This window comes from Oncorhynchus clarkii, chromosome 28 (assembly GCF_045791955.1).
Source record: "Oncorhynchus clarkii lewisi isolate Uvic-CL-2024 chromosome 28, UVic_Ocla_1.0, whole genome shotgun sequence".
NCBI classification, from domain to species: domain Eukaryota; kingdom Metazoa; phylum Chordata; class Actinopteri; order Salmoniformes; family Salmonidae; genus Oncorhynchus; species Oncorhynchus clarkii.
In genome coordinates, this window is record NC_092174.1 from 36,931,328 (window position 1) to 36,957,868 (window position 26,541).

General features: G+C 43.3%; 1 long non-coding RNA gene across 1 annotated transcript in view; it reads right to left on the minus strand.

The window, feature by feature from the left end:
• Positions 1-10,222: 10,222 nt before the first annotated feature.
• LOC139387284 (uncharacterized) overlaps positions 10,223-26,541 on the minus strand; it is a 46,349-nt gene continuing 30,030 nt past the window's right edge. Inside the window, exon 3 of the long non-coding RNA XR_011629150.1 lies at positions 10,223-10,639. This is a non-coding gene — a long non-coding RNA (uncharacterized lncRNA). The remainder of the gene's footprint in view (positions 10,640-26,541) is intronic.

Genomic DNA, 26,541 nt, shown 5'->3' on the forward strand with positions numbered 1-26,541 from the left:
CTTGACTGGCCGGGAGGGGTGGGGGGGGACGTGGTGCCGGGAGGGGGGGGTGACGTGGTGCCGGGAGAGGGGAGGGGTGACGGGGACAGGGAGTGACGTGGTGCCGGGAGAGGGGAGGGGTGACGTGGGGGAGGGGAGGGGTGACGTGGGGCCGGGGGAGGGGAGGGGTGACGGGGAGGGGTGACTTGGGGGGGGGGGGGGGGGGTGACGTAGAGTTGGGGGAGATGTTTGCTGCTCTGAGTAGCCCCAGCACTCCCTGATTCTGCTTCTATAGGACCACTATGCGTGCTGGCTATCATTTCTGTACAGAAATATGATTTTTTTTTAAATAGGATTTATCCAGATAGACATCTGCATCTTATTAGTCGTTGCAGCACTATTATTAAAATAAACGCACCTCATAACGTTCAGGGGATATCATTCAGTGCAAGTTATGATAAAGCACATGCCTCCTAGTAGTCCACTCAGAGACCTGTTTGAGTGACAGCCAGCTTGCACAGTGCCCCTCCAGTACCTGGATTGGGGAGCGCTATTCTACAGTGCCCCTCCAGTACCTGGATTGGGGAGCGCTAATTCCACAGTGCCCCTCCAGTACCTGGATTGGGGAGCGCTATTCCACAGGGACCCTCCAGTACCTGGATTGGGGAGCGCTATTCCACAGGGACCCTCCAGTACCTGGATTGGGGAGCGCTATTCCACAGGGACCCTCCAGTACCTGGATTGGGGAGCGCTATTCCACAGGGACCCCATAAAAGGAAACCCCTCCTATAAAATGAGACAGACTGCCCTCCTCTACTCTGTACAGTTTTTCTGGTTGTGGTGTTCTGTGATGCTTGCACTCTCTTAGTCTCTTCACAACACAGTTGGTTGCACTGGTGTCCTGTATACCTTCTACAGCTACTGTCTGCCTGCTCTCGGTTCAAGTTGGCCCTTAGGCACAGATCCAGGATCAGCATAACTTCCTCAAATCCTAACCATAATTTTGAGCGGGAGCTAACGTAAAACTGACCCTAGATCTGTGTGCATGGACAACATCATCGTCCTACCTTTCAGCCTAACCCAGACCGACTTTGAGGTTTTGTTGTGTGTGCTGTGCTCTATTATAGTTAGTGCGCTTGGTTGCAAAATGTGATATGTGACTAAGTCCCAGCTCTTGTTACTGATTATTTTAAGTGCCTAAGAGAGGAGTAGTAACTGTTTTACAATGACTGATATAATACTTCACTAACTTTTTGTGGGTTGCTTAATTTTTCTCCTCGGGCCTCTGTGTTTTTCATATATCAGATGTTTATAATAAAATAGAGGAGGAAAATTGATGAGTAGCTTTGGAGTTCAGGGGTCAAACTTCTAAATATGAATGTAGAGCTTCTGGCCCTGCTCCAATACGAAGGAGGTATTCATCCAGGATCATCCTCTGGCGTTGTACCCACAATTGAGTACCTAACACAATTACAAATGATCTCTCTAACTCTTTTGCTACTTGTGGATTCCCCATTGGGGGGGGTGGGGGTGTCCTAAAAAGTACACTAATGTATCCTATTAGCACCTTCAAAACGGTTGCATTGAAGAGATGATCAATGAACCAGAAACCCCTTAAACAGTCAGGCAATGCCCAAGCGCCATGGGTTTGAATTGTTTTCTGAGTTCAGATTTTATCAAATGAATGCACAAGTTGTTTTTGTGATTGCGTTTGATGTGGCCTACAGCAAGACTGAATAATAAAAACAGATTCACAATGCAAGTGAAAACTCGATTCTGAAAGATGTGTGTGTGCTTTTTATGAGTCAGGAGTGATTTATATGTACCTAATGCAGATTTAAAAAATGTAAGCAAAAATATTTTTAGACCATCTCTTGCTGAGACAGTACTCACAGACCTGCAAACAGTATTCATGCATGTGACTGTTTTTTTTTAATGCATTGATGAACATAAGACTGTTTTGTAAATTGTAATGATTTGTGCCAACAGAATGTATATGAAACTAATGCATATGATCTGAGTTCAGTCTTTTAGTGATGGTGTTTCTATGAAGAACATGAAATTCTCTTAAATAAAGCTGGATGTTGACATTCCCTACTACTACTGATGCTTGTTATAACTGCTAAAGTACAAAAATATATATTTTATTTCTCTTTAAAAGGTTCTGATGTAAGACTTACAATGTTGTACAAATATTTTGTACATGTTTCAAGTAGGATGAAAGCATGACATGAACAGGAGTGGCCACTAGAGTGCTACATGACTACTGAACTGGCACGATCCCTCTCGGGTTCATCATACCCAGAGCAACTCAAGTTCAAAATGGAACCTTCTGTAAAACGCCAGTAGACGGCAGTGCAACACTATTATAGGGTTTGTCTCTGTGCTTCGTTGGTCCTGCCTTGAACTTGACCTTGACAGAGATCGGGCAAGGCACAGCAGCTAACTTACTACAGCTTGGTCCACTCCTTAGACTCAAGTAGCCTCTTGTAGTTCGGTGGAAACCCACCCAGTACAGGAGCAATTAGCGTTAACTGCCTTGCTCAAGGGCACATCGACAGATTTGTATTTATTTTTCACCAAGTCAGTTCAGGGATTAGATCCTGCAATCTTTCGGTTACTAGCCCAATGCTCTTAAGCGCTAGGCACTTTTCACTTACTCTTTCATATCTTGTATCATTCTAACACGTACACTCCATTCGGAAAGTGTTCAGACACCTTGATTCTTTCCACACATTTTGTTACTTTACAGCCTTATTCTAAAATGGATTAAATAAGAATAAAATAACATCTACACACAATACCCCACAATGACAAAGCAAAAGCAGTTTTTTTTTAAATGTATTAAAAATAAATACAGATGCTTTATTTACGTAAGTATTCAGACCTTTTGCAATGAGACTCGAAATTGAGCTCAGGTGCATCCTGTTTCCATTGATCATCCTTGAGATGTTTCTACAACTTGATTGGAGTCCACTTGTGGTAAATTCAATTGATTGGACATGATTTGGAAAGGCACACACCTGTCTAAAACCAAGCCATGAGGTCGAAGGAATTGTCTGTTGATCTCCGAGACAGGATTGTGTCGAGGCACAGATATGGAAAGGGCACCAAAACATTTCTCCTGTATTGAAGATCCCCAAGAACACAGTGGCCTCCATTCTTAAATGGAAGATGTTTGGAACCACCAAGACTTCCTAGAGCTGGCCTCCAGGCCAAACTGAGCAATCAGGGGAGAAGGGCCTTGGTCAGGGAGGTGACCAAGAACCTGATGGTCACGCTGACAGAGTTCCTCTGTAGAGATGGGAGAACCTTCCAGAAGGACAACCATCTCTGTAGCACTCCACCAATCAGGCCTTTATGGTAGAGTGGCCAGACGGAAGCAGCTCCTCGGTAAAAGGCACATGCTTGGAGTTTTCCAAAAGGCACCTAAAGGACTTTCAGACCATGAGAAACAAGATTCACTGGTCTGATGAAACCAAGATTAAACTCTTTGGACTGAATGTCAAGCGTCACATCAATCAATCAATCAATCAATCAAATGTATTTATAAAGCCCTTTTTATATCAGCCAATGTCACAAAGTGCTGTACAGAAACCCACCCTAAAACCCCAAACAGCAAGCAATGCAGATGTACGGTGGAGGAAACCTGGCACCATCCCTACGGTGAAGCTTGGTGGTGACATCATTCTGTAGGGATGTTTTTCAGAGGCATGGACTGGGAGACTAGTCAGGCTCGAAGGAAAGATGAACGGAGCAAAGTACAGAGAGATTATTGATGAAAACTTGCTCCAGAGCGCTCAGGACCTCAGACTGGGGGCGAAGGTTCACTTTCCAACAGGACAGCGACCCTAAGCACACAGCCAAGACATTGCAGGAGTGGCTTCGGGACAAGTCTCTGAATGTCCTTGAGTGGCCCAGCCAGAGCCCGGGCTTCCCTTGACCCCTCCTCCACCCCTACAGCACCGGTTAGATGTCAATGTCATCACTTAGCTTAACTTTGCTTTCAGAGGCAACTTATTTTTAGCTTTGGAATCCTATGCATTCTATTTGAAATTCTGCAGATTTTCGTAGGAATTCTATGAGCACGGATTCCATGTGGGTCTAGTCATCACTCAGCAGAACGCCTGTCACTCAGTCAGTCTAGATATTATGAACTTCTTCCGAAAGAGTGGCAATAAAAGCCACTCTTTCACGCCTGTGATTGGCTGCTGCGGTGCAGGTTCTAATCCAGGCACTTGTGATCTCCCGTCTGAACTACAGCAACTCGATGTTGGCTGGGCTCCCCGCTTGTGCCATCAAACCCCTTCAACTTATCCAGAAAGCTGAAGCCCGCCTGGTGTTCAACCTTCCCAAGTTCCCCCATGTCACCCCGCTCCTCCTCACACTCCACTGGCTTCCAGTCGAAGCTCATATCCACTACAAGACCATGGTGCTTGTCTACGGAGCTGCTGCACATTGACTCTGAACTGCTACCCCCTATATATAGCCTTGCTATTGTTATTTTACTGCTGCTGTTTAATTATTTACTTTTATTATTATATATTTTTTTTACATATCTATTTTTTACTGAACAAGTTTTTCTTAACTTCTTAAAGCATTGTTGGTTAAGGACTTGTTAGTAAGCACTGTAAGGTCTACCTGTTGTATTTGGCACATGCACATTTGATATAAGTCATGATATTAGGAAAAGTGTTTATTTCCAGCAAGTGTATTTGGTTGGTTTCATTTCTGTAGTTAGCTTGGCTGGCTAGTCACTTTGGTAGCTACTGGCTGGCTAGTCACTTCGGTAGCTACTGGCTGGCTAGTCACTTCGGTAGCTACTGGCTCCTAGTCACTTCGGTAGCTACTGGCTCCTAGTCACTTCGGTAGCTACTGGCTGGCTAGTCACTTCGGTAGCTACTGGCTCCTAGTCACTTCGGTAGCTACTGGCTCCTAGTCACTTCGGTAGCTACTGGCTCCTAGTCACTTCGGTAGCTACTGGCTCCTAGTCACTTCGGTAGCTACTGGCTCCTAGTCACTTCGGTAGCTACTGGCTCCTAGTCACTTCGGTAGCTACTGGCTGGCTAGTCACTTCGGTAGCTACTGGCTCCTAGTCACTTCGGTAGCTACTGGCTCCTAGTCACTTCGGTAGCTACTGGCTGGCTAGTCACTTCGGTAGCTACTGGCTCCTAGTCACTTCGGTAGCTACTGGCTCCTAGTCACTTCGGTAGCTACTGGCTCCTAGTCACTTCGGTAGCTACTGGCTGGCTAGTCACTTCGGTAGCTACTGGCTCCTAGTCACTTCGGTAGCTACTGGCTCCTAGTCACTTCGGTAGCTACTGGCTCCTAGTCACTTCGGTAGCTACTGGCTGGCTAGTCACTTCGGTAGCTACTGGCTCCTAGTCACTTCGGTAGCTACTGGCTGGCTAGCTAGCTGATACCGAAGAGATGAGAGAACCTTTTTTTGACTGAAGCACATATCTTCTGACAGTGACACTGAAGCTTTACTACAACATTATATTTAACCCTGTTTTAAGATGAGCAATGTTGAGGTGGTAGAACTGACCAAATGAAATGAATCATGGTGTTATAACCTATTCTATGCTACAGGTAAATATGCTTGGCTCATGTCTGTTATTTCCAAATAGGTTATATAACTATATCAAAAAAGCCCATTATAAAATTTATAAAATTATTTAATTGAGCTTTTATTTTTGACTATTTTTATTCACATAGCTACTTACTTTTTATATTGTGGTTACATTGTTGAGAGGTTAATCTGCAAGTGAGCAATTCATTTCACTGTGTACTCTGTGTATATCGTGTGTATGTGATGAATAAACAAACGCGAACTTAGAAGGGGTAGGGAAGCCAGAAAAACAGGGGGAAAGATGGCCACCTTTGCGGTTAGATTGTAGGTGAACAAAACATTGAAAACATATAGGCCCTTTAAGTTATGTGTTCTCAAATGTTATGTTATCTAAAGATCTCACATTAACGAAATGAAATTAATCAGGGGTCTTAAAACATATTCCATTCTAAAGGTACATTTTTTGGGGTTCATGTCTCTTTATATTCATATGGGGCTATGTAAGTTCTTATCTGTCATGTTTGGAGTTGTGTTGCTCTTGGCAACAATATAAGTCAAAAATGTATTATACTGTGAAAATTGACAACAGTCGTTCAAAACTGAGTTTTGTGAGACTTGTGGTCATGACTGCATCACAACGTAAATGAACGTTGGGTTTGTTTCAATCCTGCTGACAGCTGACAGCACACAAGTAATCATCAATTCAGGATGCAGCTCCACACGACCCAGTTGTAATCCCTGTGGTAAATTTGGCTTGACATTGGATATCCCTGTGGGGCTAATTAGGGACAATCATGAAAATTCCAATAGCTTAAAATGACTTAAAAACCTCAAACAAAATATACATTGTAGAAATTAAAATATAAATATTGTAAGCATATAATGAGAACTAAAATATGTACAACATGAAAATATTGTTTAATTTACATTGTGTGATTTATTGACGGTCCCTAACAAGCCCCAGAGATAGGCCGCAAAGCAGCCCGCTGAAGCTAATTTGCTAAACAATTTGGCCAACTCTTCCAACCTGCGAACACACACAGTAACACCCACATCAAATCACAGCAGTCTGTTTGAAGTTGAGTGGCTTTTTGACAATACAGTATAGATGTATTTGTTCCAGAGTAGAGAGACCCACATTAGCAACTGTAATTGAGTACAGGCAGTGTCTGCTGTGGCAGGTGGGAAAGTGTAAATTACCTAAAAAAATATCTAATCTCTCAATGTTCTAATCTCTTAATAAAAAAGTGCACCAAAATCATGAATTTATCAGTTGAAATTTGTAACTTGTTTTGCTGGGGGAGAATGCCCCCGGAACCCCCTACTGGCATTGGGCTAAGCCCCATAATGTCTTAAAATCATAGAAATGTCCCTGATACCTACATCCATACACTGAAGTAAATTGGTGAGAAATACATGTATTTACCCTAGCTCTCATTAACTGATGCTTTTCAGTGTGCCGGAATAGGCTGCAACAAGCATGATAGATGATGATAAAATTGTATCCGAATCTGTCAGGTGAGTAAAGTTGGACTTTACTGCTTTTATTATCTTGCATCTTGCATCACTACAATACAAAAACACTTTATTTATCCCTTGATGCGCAATAATCAGGTCAATAACATATGCAACATAACATATTGAGTAGAACAACATTCCTACAGAACCATCACCGTGCACAGAATACTGTATTGGATGTGAAATGTTTTATACATAATTACTCCACATTAAAAGACCCATTACTGTCGTTATGGTAATTATGTTAATTAGACACACCAAAGTAAAGAGTCACACAGGGCTCCTCATTGGCTTCTTGATGTATCGGAGCTCACACATAACGGAACTACTGCGGGGCTGGATGGAAGAGTCCACCAGCAGATTCCACCAGTGGGAGAGACCAAGTCGAATGGGATTAAAACATGGAAATAAATCAGTGTTTTCTATATATCAAGGTAAAGTAAATGTTTAATTATTCAATTAAAACGAAGAGCATTTTCATTCTTTCATTTTTATATCATAAGACATCCAAGCAAAATGTGAAAATGTTATTATGCGCAGTACTTTTTTAAATATGTTTTTATTTGATATACTTGTGTTTCTGAGAGCAACATTTGTAGGCTATTCAATGACTTTAATTTACAACAAAAATTCAACATGCCTCCTTTAGCAGCCAGATGTAATTGGCCACACTAGTTTGTATTGACGTGGGAAAGCTCTGTATTTGGTGTTGGCCTTATAATAATGAGGCTAATGTATTAGATGGATGTTTGCGTTGGACAAACAGTAGAGAGGAGGATATATGCATGTACAGTAGGAGGATGTGTATGGTCAACACACACTATTATTAGTGGCTAGAGAACTACATAGGAGTTTGGAATATGAATTATGTGCTTTCAGTAAACGTCAAGATATCTAAAAAATCCCTTAAATTTGGCTTTCTGTTTCTTGCTCCCATAGACATTTATTTAGTTATTTAGACAATAACTATATACTCTCAGATATTTCTCCTTAGCATTTAAAGTCATTTATCGTTTTTAATAAACGTATTCGATAAAGAAAAACGTTTTGTTTTATATGCTGCAATTGTATTGATTATTTAGATATTTGTTGCATATGAAATTTTGCTGCTGAAAAATATGAAAAATTAAGACAATGTTAAAATGCATGTGATCCTTTATGGGAGCATAATACAGCCAGCCTATAATTAATTTATTTATTTAGCACTATTTAAAATAAAACTTCGATGTCTAAACATTTTCAAGAGCTTAAAAAACATTCAAACTGCAACCTGTATTCATTTTTATATACTTTCTTGTTTAGATATCAATCGAAAAAAAGATTTAGGGTGAACAAAAAGTTAATGTTACATTAGGCTAAACTTTGTTATTAGCCTACATAATTATTAACGCCAGTTTTAGGATGATTGGCGTTGTTAACATCAAGGGGTTATAACAACTTACTACAATTGTTAGAACATTGTACGAATATTTTCTACACATCTTACAGATTATTTAGATGGCATAATAATAAAAAAAAAATCTCCATTTACACCTTCTTATTATACCTCAGTAATTTACACCTTCTTATTATACCTCAGTAATTTACACCTTCTTATTATACCTCAGTAATTTACACCTTCTTATTATACCTCAGTAATTTACACCTTCTTATTATACCTCAGTAATTTACACCTTCTTATTATACCTCAGTAATTTACACATTATACCTCAGCAATTTACACCTTCTTATACCTCAGTAATTTACACCTTATTATACCTCAGTAATTTACACCAATGTCTACATGGCTTTTGTGTGCCTTTTCTATGCGTACAATGTTGGCGTATAACCTGTAGCGTACAGCCTAGGTCTACACTTTTAAACCAAAAATTAAATAGGACTTTAGATATAATTTATTGTACATGACCCCCCCCCCCCCCCCCCCAGCGTTGTTGGTAAATGAATGTGTAGCCTAAAATTTACAACTACACTTTCCAAAACGAATAGGCCTGTACACCAATCGCAAATTGAAATCCTTGAATTGCCATTGATTTTTAACTCCTTATCTCCATATAGTAGCCTACATACAGTATGAAAAACCAGGCAGGCTTTACAGTAATAAAATCTTTATAGCTTTAAATTAACGAGTTCTTGAATCCAATAAAAACGTTCAGACCGTTTTCAGTCACAGTGGAATATATTCATCAACCAGCTTTGTTCATAATAAACAGCTTTAAATTCACTGGGGGCGGGGGGTACTGGGCAGTGGTGGAAAAAGTACCCAAAAAGTACCCAAAAGTAAAGATGCCTTAACAGAAAATGACTCAAGTTAGAGTGAAAGTCACGGGGTAAAATACTACTTGAGTAAAAGTCTAAGAAGTACTTGGTTTTAAATATACTCAAGTGTCAACAGTAAATGTAATCGCTAAAATATACTTAAGTATCGGAAGTAAAAGTATAAATCATTTTAGATTCCGTATATTATGCAACCCAGAAGGCACAATTTTCTTATTTTTAAAATTTACGGATAGCCAAGGGCACACTTCAACAGTCAGACATAATTTACAAACGAAGCATTTGTGTTTAGTGAGTCTGCCAGATCAGAGGCAGTAGGGGTGGCCAGGGATGTTCTCTTGATAAGTGAATTAGACAATTTTCCTGTCCTGCTAAGCATTAAACATGTAAGGAGTACTTTTGTGTGTCAGGGAAAATGTCAGGAGTAAGAAGTACATTATTTTTTTTAGGAATGTAGTGGAGTAAAAGTCAGAGTTGTCAAAACATTTAAAGTAATGTACAGGTACCCCAAAAAACGACTTAAGTAGTGCTTTAAAGTATTTTTTACTAAAGTACTTTACACCACTGGTATTGGGTAATGCCAGCAATGCCTGCTGGACTGGCAGAGTCAGCTCCATAGAGATTTGACTATTCCTTTCATCTATTGAGATTCTGTATTCATTTATGAAGCTGGGTTCTACTGGGTGTTAAAGTCTCTGATTACTATATTTATTCTATTGCATGTGATATGTGAAGTGGAATTTGAATTCAAAACAGAGGTGGTTTTCTTTGCTAAATTACAAATATACCTCTTTGGAGGTGATAATTAACTAAAGCCACGAGTCAAAACATTATTTGACATATATAAAAAAAAAAAAAGATTCAAAATGCTTTCAGAAAACAAAGCAGTTTTATTGATATATTTCTCTGTTCTATTATTACTGTACTCGGCATCAATTAGATATTATACATACACACTGATTTTTTTCAGAAAAAAATCTTTAAAAAACGAAACTAATTATATGTGATCATTGCAACAATAAAAAAATAGAATGGTTTCAGAGAACAGAAAGCAACAGTCAGCTATGATAAACGTAGGTGAGTGTACATAAAAATTAAATAGCAATATTGAAGAGGCAATTTCTGTATTGTGATTTTGTCCCGTTTTAGATGTCCATGTTATGCAACATTCCATGAATCTTCATAGAAAGCTTGAAGTAAAAGGAGTATTTTTCCCGCTCTTTTCTTGTGTGAACCAATGGGAGAGCTCCACAAGGTCTTGTGATCCGGTTGGTCCAATCCAGCGCCTTCCTTCGTCTGTAAGGACACAGAAAGACAATGAGTTAGATCATATGTGGGTCTTTCAATTGTTCAATGCTGTTAAAATACTATTGAAACCACTCTGTGGACAATAAAAAAATAAAATCTATATTTTACCTTAATTTATATAGTAAATATTTTCTAAATTCAATTTTCTTAAAACTGCATTGTTGGTTAAGGGCTTGTAAGTGAGCATTTCACGGCAAGGACCCCCAAAATGACCTGTCCCCCAAAATGACCTGTTGTATTCGGCACATGTGACAAATTAATTTAGATTTGATTCGATTTATTTGAACACAGAAATGCAGTAAGATACTATTGCTGTCAGTCCAGAATGCTGGTGGAGTATAGTGGTGCTGATACAGGCTACTGCAATGGCAGGGTGATGATGCTGTATGTGTGTGTATGTGCAGTGGGTAATGAAAGTAGTGATGATCATAAGAAACACACTGTCCATGTGTTTCTCTCCCATCTCCTACCGTCAGTTCTGCGGTTAGCGTGTGTCTGTCCCCTCAGTCTGCAATAGACTGCACATAGACACAGGTCAGCACACACAGCCTGTGTGTGTGTGTCTGGGCTCCCCCTACCCCTGACCTCTATGTCTGGGATGGGGGTGTTTAGAGGAAGAGCAGTCAGCTAGGACCCCCAAAATGACACCTCTGGGAAAACGCACAGACACAATCACAAACACACTCAGAGACACATGTCTCCTGTCTGGCTTTTGCAATGTTATGGCCCTATGACTTGTCTGCACTGCACAATGTCCATTAGGCTAACATCACTTCCTGGTGTGTTCACGTTCATTTCGAATAAGGAATAGTAACAGTCATAATGATCGATCATAAAAGACAGCCACGCCCAGTTTAAAACAAGATCTCAATTCAGATCTACGCATTTTGACCAGAAACCAATATCCAAATGCAATAGACTAGATTCCATAAGGACATGAAAGCACAATATCAATACAAAAAAATGTCTAGTTGGAGTCACATTTCATGCATTGCAACAAAGAGAGAAATCTAAGTCAGATCCTAAATTCCTCTCTAAGTGGGAAAAATATAAGCTTGCAGGATAGGGATAGAGATGTGTTTCGTGCAAAGGCACCAAACAACCAAACACAACTTCTGCATGGGAGAATGTCAACATGTGTACTTTACAACATAACATTATTGGGGACCGATATGACATACTGTATGATGACTGAGTACCAGTAGCAACCTGAGGGCAGAGGGGTTGGACTTAATCGTGAGGCTCAGCAGACACTGTTTGGGGCAGACACTGTTTCAGACATGGACAATCCATGTAGACTGGGACAGACACTGTTTCAGACATGGACAATCCATGTAGACTGGGGCAGACACTGTTTCAGACATGGACAATCCATGTAGACTGGGGCAGACAGACACTGTTTCAGACAAGGACAATCCATGTAGACTGGGGCAGACACTGTTTCAGACATGGACAATCAATGTATACTGGGGCAGACACTGTTTCAGACAAGGACAATCCATGTAGGCTGGGGACATGGACAATCCATGTAGACTGGGGCAGACAGACACTGTTTCAGACATGGACAATCCATGTAGACTGGGGCAGACACTGGTTCAGACATGGACAATCCATGTAGACTGGGGCAGACACTGTTTCAGACATGGACAATCCATGTAGACTGGGACATACACTGTTTCAGACATGGACAATCCATGTAGACTGGGGCAGACAGACACTGTTTCAGACATGGACAATCCATGTAGACTGGGGCAGACAGACACTGGTTCAGACATGGACAATCCATGTAGACTGGGGCAGACAGACACTGGTTCAGACATGGACAATCCATGTAGACTGGGGCAGACACTGTTTCAGACATGGACAATCCATGTAGACTGGGGCAGACACTGTTTCAGACATGGACAATCCATGTATACTGGGGCAGACAGACACTGTTTCAGACATGGACAACTCATGTAGACTGGGGCAGACACTGTTTCAGACATGGACAATCCATGTAGACTGGGGCAGACAGACACTGTTTCAGACATGGACAATCCATGTAGACTGGGGCAGACACTGTTTCAGACATGGACAATCCATGTAGACTGGGGCAGACAGACACTGGTTCAGACATGGACAATCCATGTAGACTGGGGCAGACACTGTTCCAGACATGGACAATCCATGTAGACTGGGGCAGACAGACACTGTTTCAGACATGGACAATCCATGTAGACTGGGGCAGACAGACACTGGTTCAGACATGGACAATCCATGTATACTGGGGCAGACACTGGTTCAGACATGGACAATCCATGTAGACTGGGGCAGACACTGTTTCAGACATGGAAAATCCATGTAGACTGGGGCAGACACTGGTTCAGACATGGACAATCCATGTAGACTGGGACAGACACTGTTTCAGACATGGACAATCCATGTAGACTGGGGCAGACAGACACTGTTTCAGACATGGACAATCCATGTAGACTGGGGCAGACACTGTTTCAGACATGGACAATCCATGTATACTGGGGCAGACACTGTTTCAGACATGGACAATCCATGTAGACTGGGGCAGACAGACACTGTTTCAGACAAGGACAATCCATGTATACTGGGGCAGACAGACACTGTTTCAGACATGGACAATCCATGTAGACTGGGGCAGACACTGTTTCAGACATGGACAATCAATGTAGACTGGGGCAGACACTGTTTGGGGCAGACACTGTTTCAGACATGGACAATCCATGTATACTGGGGCAGACACTGTTTCAGACATGGACAATCCATGTAGACTGGGGCAGACAGACACTGTTTCAGACATGGACAATCCATGTAGACTGGGGCAGACACTGTTTCAGACATGGACAATCCATGTAGACTGGGGCAGACAGACACTGTTTCAGACATGGACAATCCATGTAGACTGGGGCAGACACTGTTTCAGACATGGACAATCCATGTAGACTGGGACAGACACTGTTTCAGACATGAACAATCCATGTAGACTGGGATAGACACTGTTTCAGACATGGACAATCCATGTAGACTGGGGCAGACAGACACTGTTTCAGACATGGACAATCCATGTATACTGGGACAGACACTGTTTCAGACATGGACAATCCATGTAGACTGGGACAGACACTGTTTCAGACATGGACAATCCATGTAGACTGGGGCAGACACTGTTTCAGACATGGACAATCCATGTAGACTGGGGCAGACACTGTTTCAGACATGGACAATCCATGTAGACTGGGGCAGACACTGGTTCAGACATGGACAATCCATGTAGACTGGGGCAGACACTGTTTCAGACATGGACAATCCATGTAGACTGGGACAGACACTGTTTCAGACATGGACAATCCATGTAGACTGGGGCAGACAGACACTGTTTCAGACATGGACAATCCATGTAGACTGGGACAGACACTGTTTCAGACATGGACAATCCATGTAGACTGGGGCAGACAGACACTGGTTCAGACATGGACAATCCATGTAGACTGGGGCAGACAGACACTGGTTCAGACATGGACAATCCATGTAGACTGGGGCAGACACTGTTTCAGACATGGACAATCCATGTAGACTGGGGCAGACACTGTTTCAGACATGGACAATCCATGTATACTGGGGCAGACAGACACTGTTTCAGACATGGACAATCCATGTAGACTTGGGCAGACACTGTTTCAGACATGGACAATCCATGTAGACTGGGGCAGACACTGTTTCAGACATGGACAATCCATGTAGACTGGGGCAGACAGACACTGGTTCAGACATGGACAATCCATGTAGACTGGGGCAGACACTGTTTCAGACATGGACAATCCATGTAGACTGGGGCAGACAGACACTGTTTCAGACATGGACAATCCATGTAGACTGGGGCAGACAGACACTGGTTCAGACATGGAAAATCCATGTATACTGGGGCAGACACTGGTTCAGACATGGACAATCCATGTAGACTGGGGCAGACACTGTTTCAGACATGGAAAATCCATGTAGACTGGGGCAGACACTGGTTCAGACATGGACAATCCATGTAGACTGGGACAGACACTGTTTCAGACATGGACAATCCATGTAGACTGGGGCAGACAGACACTGTTTCAGACATGGACAATCCATGTATACTGGGGCAGACAGACACTGTTTCAGACATGGACAATCCATGTAGACTGGGGCAGACACTGGTTCAGACATGGACAATCCATGTAGACTGGGGCAGACACTGTTTCAGACATGGACAATCCATGTAGACTGGGACATACACTGTTTCAGACATGGACAATCCATGTAGACTGGGGCAGACAGACACTGTTTCAGACATGGACAATCCATGTAGACTGGGGCAGACAGACACTGGTTCAAACATGGACAATCCATGTAGACTGGGGCAGACAGACACTGGTTCAGACATGGACAATCCATGTAGACTGGGGCAGACACTGTTTCAGACATGGACAATCCATGTAGACTGGGGCAGACACTGTTTCAGACATGGACAATCCATGTATACTGGGGCAGACAGACACTGTTTCAGACATGGACAACTCATGTAGACTGGGGCAGACACTGTTTCAGACATGGACAATCCATGTAGACTGGGGCAGACAGACACTGTTTCAGACATGGACAATCCATGTAGACTGGGGCAGACACTGTTTCAGACATGGACAATCCATGTAGACTGGGGCAGACAGACACTGGTTCAGACATGGACAATCCATGTAGACTGGGGCAGACACTGTTCCAGACATGGACAATCCATGTAGACTGGGGCAGACAGACACTGTTTCAGACATGGACAATCCATGTAGACTGGGGCAGACAGACACTGGTTCAGACATGGACAATCCATGTATACTGGGGCAGACACTGGTTCAGACATGGACAATCCATGTAGACTGGGGCAGACACTGTTTCAGACATGGAAAATCCATGTAGACTGGGGCAGACACTGGTTCAGACATGGACAATCCATGTAGACTGGGACAGACACTGTTTCAGACATGGACAATCCATGTAGACTGGGGCAGACAGACACTGTTTCAGACATGGACAATCCATGTAGACTGGGGCAGACACTGTTTCAGACATGGACAATCCATGTATACTGGGGCAGACACTGTTTCAGACATGGACAATCCATGGAGACTGGGGCAGACAGACACTGTTTCAGACAAGGACAATCCATGTATACTGGGGCAGACAGACACTGTTTCAGACATGGACAATCCATGTAGACTGGGGCAGACACTGTTTCAGACATGGACAATCAATGTAGACTGGGGCAGACACTGTTTGGGGCAGACACTGTTTCAGACATGGACAATCCATGTATACTGGGGCAGACACTGTTTCAGACATGGACAATCCATGTAGACTGGGGCAGACAGACACTGTTTCAGACATGGACAATCCATGTAGACTGGGGCAGACACTGTTTCAGACATGGACAATCCATGTAGACTGGGGCAGACAGACACTGTTTCAGACATGGACAATCCATGTAGACTGGGGCAGACACTGTTTCAGACATGGACAATCCATGTAGACTGGGACAGACACTGTTTCAGACATGAACAATCCATGTAGACTGGGATAGACACTGTTTCAGACATGGACAATCCATGTAGACTGGGGCAGACAGACACTGTTTCAGACATGGACAATCCATGTATACTGGGACAGACACTGTTTCAGACATGGACAATCCATGTAGACTGGGACAGACACTGTTTCAGACATGGACAATCCATGTAGACTGGGGCAGACACTGTTTCAGACATGGACAATCCATGTAGACTGGGGCAGACACTGTTTCAGACATGGACAATCCATGTAGACTGGGGCAGACACTGGTTCAGACATGGACAATCCATGTAGACTGGGGCAGACACTGTTTCAGACATGGACAATCCATGTAGACTGGGACAGACACTGTTTCAGACATGGACAATCCATGTAGACTGGGGCAGACAGACACTGTTTCAGACATGGACAATCCATGTAGACTGGGACAGACACTGTTTCAGACATGGACAATCCATGTAGACTGGGGCAGACAGACACTGGTTCAGACATGGACAATCCATGTAGACTGGGGCAGACAGACACTGGTTCAGACATGGACAATCCATGTAGACTGGGGCAGACACTGTTTCAGACATGGACAATCCATGTAGACTGGGGCAGACACTGTTTCAGACATGGACAATCCATGTATACTGGGGCAGACAGACACTGTTTCAGACATGGACAATCCATGTAGACTGGGGCAGACACTGTTTCAGACATGGACAATCCATGTAGACTGGGGCAGACACTGTTTCAGACATGGACAATCCATGTAGACTGGGGCAGACAGACACTGGTTCAGACATGGACAATCCATGTAGACTGGGGCAGACACTGTTTCAGACATGGACAATCCATGTAGACTGGGGCAGACAGACACTGTTTCAGACATGGACAATCCATGTAGACTGGGGCAGACAGACACTGGTTCAGACATGGAAAATCCATGTATACTGGGGCAGACACTGGTTCAGACATGGACAATCCATGTAGACTGGGGCAGACACTGTTTCAGACATGGGAAATCCATGTAGACTGGGGCAGACACTGGTTCAGACATGGACAATCCATGTAGACTGGGACAGACACTGTTTCAGACATGGACAATCCATGTAGACTGGGGCAGACAGACACTGTTTCAGACATGGACAATCCATGTATACTGGGGCAGACAGACACTGTTTCAGACATGGACAATCCATGTAGACTGGGGCAGACACTGTTTCAGACATGGACAATCCATGTAGACTGGGGCAGACACTGTTTGGGGCAGACACTGTTTCAGACATGGACAATCCATGTATACTGGGGCAGACACTGTTTCAGACATGGACAATCCATGTAGACTGGGACAGACACTGTTTCAGACATGGACAATCCATGTATACTGGGGCAGGCAGACACTGTTTCAGACATGGACAATCCATGTAGACTGGGGCAGACACTGTTTCAGACATGGACAATCCATGTAGACTGGGGCAGACACTGTTACAGACATGGACAATCCATGTAGACTGGGACAGACACTGTTTCAGACATGGACAATCCATGTAGACTGGGGCAGACAGACACTGTTTCAGACATAGACAATCCATGTAGACTGGGACAGACACTGTTTCAGACATGGACAATCCATGTAGACTGGGGCAGACAGACACTGTTTCAGACATGGACAATCCATGTATACTGGGGCAGACACTGTTTCAGACATGGACAATCCATGTATACTGGGGCAGACACTGTTTCAGACATGGACAATCCATGTATACTGGGGCAGACACTGTTTCAGACATGGACAATCCATGTAGACTGGGACAGACACTGTTTCAGACATGGACAATCCATGTAGACTGGGGCAGACACTGTTTCAGACATGGACAATCCATGTAGACTGGGGCAGACACTGTTTCCGACATGGACAATCCATGTAGACTGGGACAGACACTGTTTCAGACATGGACAATCCATGTAGACTGGGGCAGACACTGTTTCAGACATGGACAATCCATGTAGACTGGGGCAGACACTGTTTCAGACATGGACAATCCATGTAGACTGGGACAGACACTGTTTCAGACATGGACAATCCATGTAGACTGGGGCAGACACTGTTTCAGACATGGACAATCCATGTAGACTCGGGCAGACACTGTTTCAGACATGGACAATCCATGTAGACTGGGACAGACACTGTTTCAGACATGGACAATCCATGTATACTGGGGCAGACACTGTTTCAGACATGGACAATCCATGTAGACTGGGGCAGACAGACACTGTTTCAGACATGGACAATCCATGTAGACTGGGGCAGACAGACACTGTTTCAGACATGGACAATCCATGTAGACTGGGGCAGACAGACACTGGTTCAGACATGGACAATCCATGTAGACTGGGGCAGACACTGGTTCAGACATGGACAATCCATGTAGACTGGGACAGACACTGTTTCAGACATGGACAATCCATGTAGACTGGGGCAGACACTGTTTCAGACATGGACAATCCATGTAGACTGGGGCAGACACTGGTTCAGACATGGACAATCCATGTAGACTGGGGCAGACAGACACTGTTTCAGACATGGACAATCCATGTAGACTGGGGCAGACAGACACTGTTTCAGACATGGACAATCCATGTAGACTGGGGCAGACACTGTTTCAGACATGGACAATCCATGTAGACTGGGGCAGACAGACACTGGTTCAGACATGGACAATCCATGTAGACTGGGGCAGACACTGGCTCAGACATGGACAATCCATGTAGACTGGGACAGACACTGTTTCAGACATGGACAATCCATGTAGACTGGGGCAGACACTGTTTCAGACATGGACAATCCATGTAGACTGGGGCAGACACTGGTTCAGACATGGACAATCCATGTAGACTGGGGCAGACAGACACTGTTTCAGACATGGACAATCCATGTAGACTGGGGCAGACAGACACTGTTTCAGACATGGACAATCCATGTAGACTGGGGCAGACACTGTTTCAGACATGGACAATCCATGTAGACTAGGGCAGACACTGTTTCAGACATGGACAATCCATGTAGACTGGGGCAGACAGACACTGGTTCAGACATGGACAATCCATGTAGACTGGGGCAGACACTGTTTCAGACATGGACAATCCATGTAGACTGGGGCAGACACTGTTTCAGACATGGACAATCCATGTAGACTGGGGCAGACACTGGTTCACACAAGGCTTAATTATGACACCCCGTCTCTCTGCCCCCCAACCCCTCAGAATAATTATATTGTAACCATATCCCCCAACTCCTAACTCTCATACACTCTAACACCAATGTAAAGATATAAACCAGGCTGTTCCCACCCCACCCCATCAGACTGAGAGGGGGGACTGGGGAGAGGGGACCTGGGAGAGGGGACTGGGAACTGGGGTGGTTAGGGGGTAGTCCATTCACACCAGACTGGGGTTGTGGGGACTGGGGAGAGGGGTGGTTAGGGGGCAGTCCATCCACACCAGACTGGGGTAGTTGGGACTGGGGAGAGGGGTAGTTGGGGTTGGGGGGTCTCTCTCTCTCTCTCGCTTTATAGGTTTTGTTTGGTCAGGGTGTGATCTGAGTGGGCATTCTATGTTGTATGTCTGTTTCTGTGTTTGGCATGATATGGTTCTCAATCAGAGGCAGGTGTTAGTCGTTGTCTCTGATTGGGAACCATATTTAGGTAGCCTGTTTTGTCATTGTGGGTTCTGGGTGATTGTCTATGTTAGTTGCGTGTGTCAGCACAGTTCTCATTATAGCTTCACGGTCGTTATTCGTTTATTGTTTTGTATAGTTTGTTCAAGTGTTCTCTGTTTATTAAAAAGATGAGCACATACCACGCTGCATTTTGGTCCGCTTCTTACGACGATCGTGACACTCTCTTTCTTTCTCTCTCTCTCTCTCTTTCCTTCTTTCTCTCGCTCTCCCCACCCTCTCTCTCTCCCTCTCTCTTGCTCTCTCCACCATTTCTCTCACCCCCTTTTCCTCTCTCCCTCTTTCTGTCTCTCCCCCCTCTCTCTGTCCCTCTCTTTTTGTCCCTGCTCCTGATATTGTGTCCGTCCAACAAAGACGTCCCTGCGGCCCGCTCATTATAAATACATGTCATTGGATCACACCTCGTCTCAGTCTGCTGTGCTTTAAGTGGCCCTGACTGAGTCCTGAATGGGTGGCCAGGGGACAGCTAGGCCACCAGAGCTGCTGTGTGCGCGCATGCCCGTGTGTTGCTACGGCCCCCAGACTATGGGAACTACAGCCTCACAGCAGGCTAGGGTCAAGGGTCAGGGACTGTCTGTTAGACACACACACACATATGCTTGCACGCTTGTCTAGCACACACACACACACACACACACACACACACACACACACACACACACACACACACACACACACACACACACACACACACACACACACACACACACACCTCCTGGAACGTCTTTTATGTAAACTACACAAAAGCGAACTTGGACTGGAAGAGGAGAATGGAAGGAAAGTGAAGAGGGGAGAAAAAAATATGAGAGGAAAATATGAGCCAATATGAAACATCAGTTTAAAAACACCAGCAGAGTTGTGTTCCTTCCTTATGTTTATGAAGCCATTAAACAGCTACACCAGTTTCCATGGTAATTTAACACATTTCTCAACCACCTTACCTAACTGTGTTTACTCTTTACTATTGTCTACATGTCATCACTACACTGTATATCATGCATGCAAATCCTACAGGTTTGAAATCCTGCTTAGTCCTGCTGCATGACGCAGGCCTAGGTCAAATAGAAAGAGAGAGAGAGAGAGCCTTTCAATGTGGGGTGCTGAGATTTCTGCTGCCGGAACAGAGACCCATGCAGCCAGCCCAGTCCTGACTCACTTAGCAGGGAACTATGTGTTTCTCTCCCTGAGGATCCTATAACCAGGCCACAGCATTGTACACTCTCTCACTTCAACCCCCCTCTTTCTGCCTCTTCTCTTTCTCTCTCTCTCCCTCTCTTTATCCCCTCCACCCTTTCTCTCTCCCTCTCCCTCTCCTTTCTTTCTCTCTCTTAATCCCTCCCCTCTCTCTCTCCCTCTCTCTTCCTCTCCTCTCTCTTTCTTTCTCTCTCTCCCACGACTGCAGATAGCAAAGCCGCTGTTTCTGAGTCATTCCTCTCATCCCTCGTTCCCTCTTTCCCTCCGTGGTTTTAATAGTTTTTCTTCACTCTACTTTCATCCGTCTTTTTAACCTGTGAGCAAGGTGTGACCTAGACTAAAATACATGCAGAAATCTGAAAAGTTACAATTCTTAAGTCCAAATAAACAGTAACATATAAACGACTACTATCTATGATCTACATACTGTACTAGAATCTATTCTGTGGACTGTGCTATGCCATCAGTCCTCTGAACGTCAACAGGGGTTACACTGGGAGTCCACCATACAGATTTACACTGGGTGCTCCAACTCAACTCACACCAGACCACATTTCTATAAATCAGTGCAGAGCACTGTTCTTTAACTTTTGAGTGATCCAGAGTGTAGACAGTAGTAATATTATAAATTGGGGGATGATCTCGTCCAAATATTTACAGTTGAGGGTCAGAAGTTTACATACACTTAGGTTGGAGTCATTAAAACTTGTTTTTCAACCACTCCACAAATTTCTTGTTAACAAAATATGGTTTTGACAAGTCATTTTTCCAACAATTGCTAAGATAGATTATTTCACTTACAATTCACTGTATCACAATTCCAGTGGGTCAGAGGTTTACATACACTAAATTGACTGTGCCTTTAAACAGCTTGGACAATTCCAGAAAATTATGTCTTGGCTTTAGAAGCTTCTGATAGGCTAATTTACTTAGGTCAGTTAGGATCACCACTTTATTTTAAGAATGTGAAATGTCAGAATAATAGTAGAGAGAATTATTTATTTTATCTTATATTTCTTATATTTCATGGCTTTAGAAGCTTCTGATAGACTAATTGACTTAATTTGAGTCAATTGGAGGTGTACCTGTGGATGTATTTCAAGGCCTACCTTCAAACTCAGTGCCTCTTTGCTTGACATCATGGGAAAATCAGAAGAAATCAGCCAAAATTGTAGACCTCCACAAGTCTGCTTCATCCTTGGGAGCAATTTACAAACGCCTGAAGGTACCACGTTCATCTGTACAAACAATAGTACGCAAGTATAAACACCATGGGACCACGCAGCTGTCATACCGCTCAGGAAGGAGATGCATTCTGGCTCCTAGAGATGAATGTACTTTGGTGCGAAAAGTGCAAATCAATCCCAGAACAACAGCAAAGGACCTTGTGAAGATGCTGGAGGAAACAGGTGCAAAATTATCTATATCCACAGTAAAACGAGTCCTATATCCACATAACCTGAAAGGCTGCTCAGCAAGGAAGAAGCCACTGCTCCAAAACCGCCATAAAAAAGCCAGACTACGGTTTGCAACTGCTCATGGGGACAAAGATCATACTTTTTGGAGAAATGCCCTCTGGTCTGATGAAACAAAAACCTGTTTGGCCATAATGACCATCATTATGTTTGGAGGAAAAAGGGGGAGGCTTGCAAGCTGAAGAATACCATCCCAAAAATGAAGCCCAGGGGTATCAGAGTCATGTTGTGGTGGTGCTTTGCTGCAGGAGGGACTGGTGCACTTCACAAAATAGATGGCATCATGAGGGAGGAAAATTATGTGGCTGTACTGAAGCAACATCTCAAGACATCAGTCAGGAAGTTAAAGCTTGGTCGCAAATGGGTCTTCCAAATGGACAATGACCCCAAGCATACTTCAAAAGTTGTGGCAAAATGGCTTAAGGACAACAAAGTCACAATATTGGAGTGGTCATCACAAAGCCCTGACCTCAATCCTATAGAAAATTTGTGGGCAGAACTGAAAAAGTGTGTGAGCAAGAAGTCCTACAAACCTGACTCAGTTACACCAGCTCTGTCAGGAGGAATGGGCCTAAATTCACCCAACCTATTTTGGAAAGCTTGTGGAAGGCTACCTGAAACATTTGACCCAAGTTAAACAATTTAAAGGCAATGCTACCAAATACTAATTGAGTGTATGTAAACTTCTGACCCACTGGGAATGTGATGAAAGAAATAAAAGCTGAAATAAATAATTCTCTCTACTATTATTCTGACATTTCACATTCTTAAAATAAAGTGGTGATCCTAACTGACCTAAGACAGTTACTAGGATTTAATGTAAGGAATTGTGAAAAACAGAGTTTAAATGTATTTGGCTGAGGTGTATTTAAACTTCTGACTTCAACTGTATCTGAAAAAAATCTTATTCTATTCCTTTAGATTTGTGTGTATTAGGTATTTGTTGTAGAATTGTTAGATATTACTGCACTCTCGGAACTAGAAGCACAAGCATTTCGCTACACTTGCATTAACATCTGCTAAACATGTGTATGTGACCAATACCTTGTTTACATACCCTACATTACTTATCTCATATGTATATACTGTCCGCGATACCATCTACTGCATCTTGCCTATGCCGTTCTGTACCGTCACTCATTCATATATCTTTATGTTCATATTCTTTATCCCTTTACACTTGTGTGTATAAGGTAGTAGTTTGGAATTGTTAGGTTAGATTACTCGTTGGTTAATACTGCATTGTCGGAACTAGAAGCACAAGCATTTCGCTACACTCGCATTAACATCTGCTAACCATCTGTATGTGACAAATAAATTGGATTTGATTTGAATAAAAGTTGATTTGATTTGAACTTGACTGACAGAAAGAGGAAGATGAGGGAGAGAATGACTTGAGTCTCAGGCAAGAGAGGAATGGCTTATTAGGGAAGCTAGCTGAAAAACTAATTTCATCACCCTACGTCTGTATGTGGTGTGCATGTTCACGTGTGTGTGGTGTGGGTATTAGCAGAGATAGTTGTGGCGGCATCAGAATAGCTCTCAATGTGTTTCTAGACTGCCCAGCTGACTGTGTGTGTGTGTGTCTGTGTGTGTGTGTGTGTGTGTGTGTGTGTGTGTGTGTGTGTCTGGGCGCGTGTGTCGGCACGTGCCTGAGTGTGTGTGTGCGTCCCTGCATATGTGTGTGTGTGTGTGCACGCCTGCATATGTGTGTGTGAACTATTTGCACAGGAATGAGCTAAACTGGGCTGAGATCTTTCTTCAGAATCTGCCATTTTGCAAATAGAGAATGAGATGACTAACTAAGACAATAGAGAATGAGATGACCAACTAAGACAATAGAGAATGAGATGACCAACTAAAACAATAGAGAATGAGATGACCAAATAAGACAATAGAGGATGATATGACCAAATAAGACAATAGGGGATGAGATTACCAGATAAAACAATAGGGGATGAGATGACCAAATAAGACAATAGAAGATGAGATTACCAAATAATAAAATAAAGGATGAGATGACCAAATAAGAAAATAGAGGATGAGATTAGCAAACATGACAATAGATGATGAGATTACCAGATAAAACAATAGATGATGAGATTACCAGATAAACAATAGATGATGAGATTACCAGATAAAACAATAGATGATGAGATTACCAGATAAAACAATAGATGATGAGATTACCAGATAAACAATAGATGATGAGATTACCAGATAAAACAATAGATGATGAGATTACCAGATAAAACAATAGATGATGAGATTACCAGATAAAACAATAGATGATGAGATTACCAGATAAAACAATAGATGATGAGATTACCAGATAAAACAATAGAGGATGAGATTACCAGATAAAACAATAGATGATGAGATTACCAGATAAAACAATAGATGATGAGATTACCAGATAAAACAATAGAGGATGAGATTACCAGATAAAACAATAGAGGATGAGATTACCAGATAAAACAATAGAGGATGAGATGAAAAGGAAGGTGTGAATCAATAAAACAAGGATTTAAGAATAAGGACTGAGAGCTGATATGGAAACCCATTCAATATGAAGGCAGACAGCTGAAAGAGAGAGAGAGAGCTGAGACAGACGAGAGGGAGAAAGACTGACTCATTTCTAGGCTTGATTTAAGTCTGAGAGAGAATCTGAGGCCTTGTGGCATATGAAGGTTGGGACACTACACACACACACACACAATATTCTCAAACTCAGGGATAGTAAGACAGGGTCTATGGGCCTATTGAGCAGACTGGGAAGAAGTTGTGCCTTTCAGCACAGCTAATGAAGCTTACAACCCAACGCATAAAGGAGAGAAGCGAGACAGTTAGAGCTGCCCTCCTTCACCCATTCACTCACTTCCTCCCTTTGGAGAAATCCTGATGAGGTAATGGTGTCCTCTCTTAAAGACCTACCATGGATTATAATCAGGCTATAGAGGTACAGCACTCAGTGCAGGGGAAGGCTGAACTGAATGGTTTGGATGGAAGAGAGAGTAAAGGCGGAGTGTGGGCGACTCCTCTGTACTAATGCTTTTCATACAAACTCATCTGTTACAGGTTGGACCTTCAATAGTGCATGTTTTAAAGTGAATGCAATACAACACAGTTTTATGTCTTATTACAGGATCGATCAGGCAACTGTCTGGTGCAACACACTGCATTATAACTGTCTGGTGGAACACATTGCATTATAAATGTTTCACATATAACATGTTTCCTAACATGTCTTAGTAGCTGACAGGCAGGGTTGAGGAGTAACGGAATACATTTAGAAAGTAACCTACCCAACCCTGCTGTCAGGGAAGTTTCCGGAACGCCTGAAATCAGAATGTCAATCATCAAACAATCTCACACTTTCAGTAGGGGAGGTCTAACCTGAGGCAGTCTGCCTGTCTGTTATTCCAGAGGGTCTGAGTGACTGCAGATGATGGAGGACCTCTTCACCCCCATCCCTGCAGCAGCAGCCAGTCTGACCATCTCCTCATCTGAAAGAGGAGCTCTGATCTCCAAACAAAAGATGGCTACTGCTTATTAAACAGCCCTGAACATCCATTAGCATCCGGCTAGACCCAGACAGAGTGGTGGCCCTACACACGCACTTACAAAGAGAGAGAGAGAAACTGGCCCCTCGGTCCCCCCTTTGGCCTTGACCCTTGAACTCTGGGGTCCTCTTTCACCTGCTGCAGAGACATTCTGGGCTTGGTGTCCGTCTAGCCAGTGCCTGACGTTCCCAGGCTCCCAGTCCAGACCTCCAGGACCAGCCTGTTCACCCCCCTGTCCATCTCTCCATCACCAGCACAAAGCAGTATTCATATAGGACATTATGGAGATCCTCATTGTGTCTGGCTGTCTGACTTCTTTCCCTCGCAAGC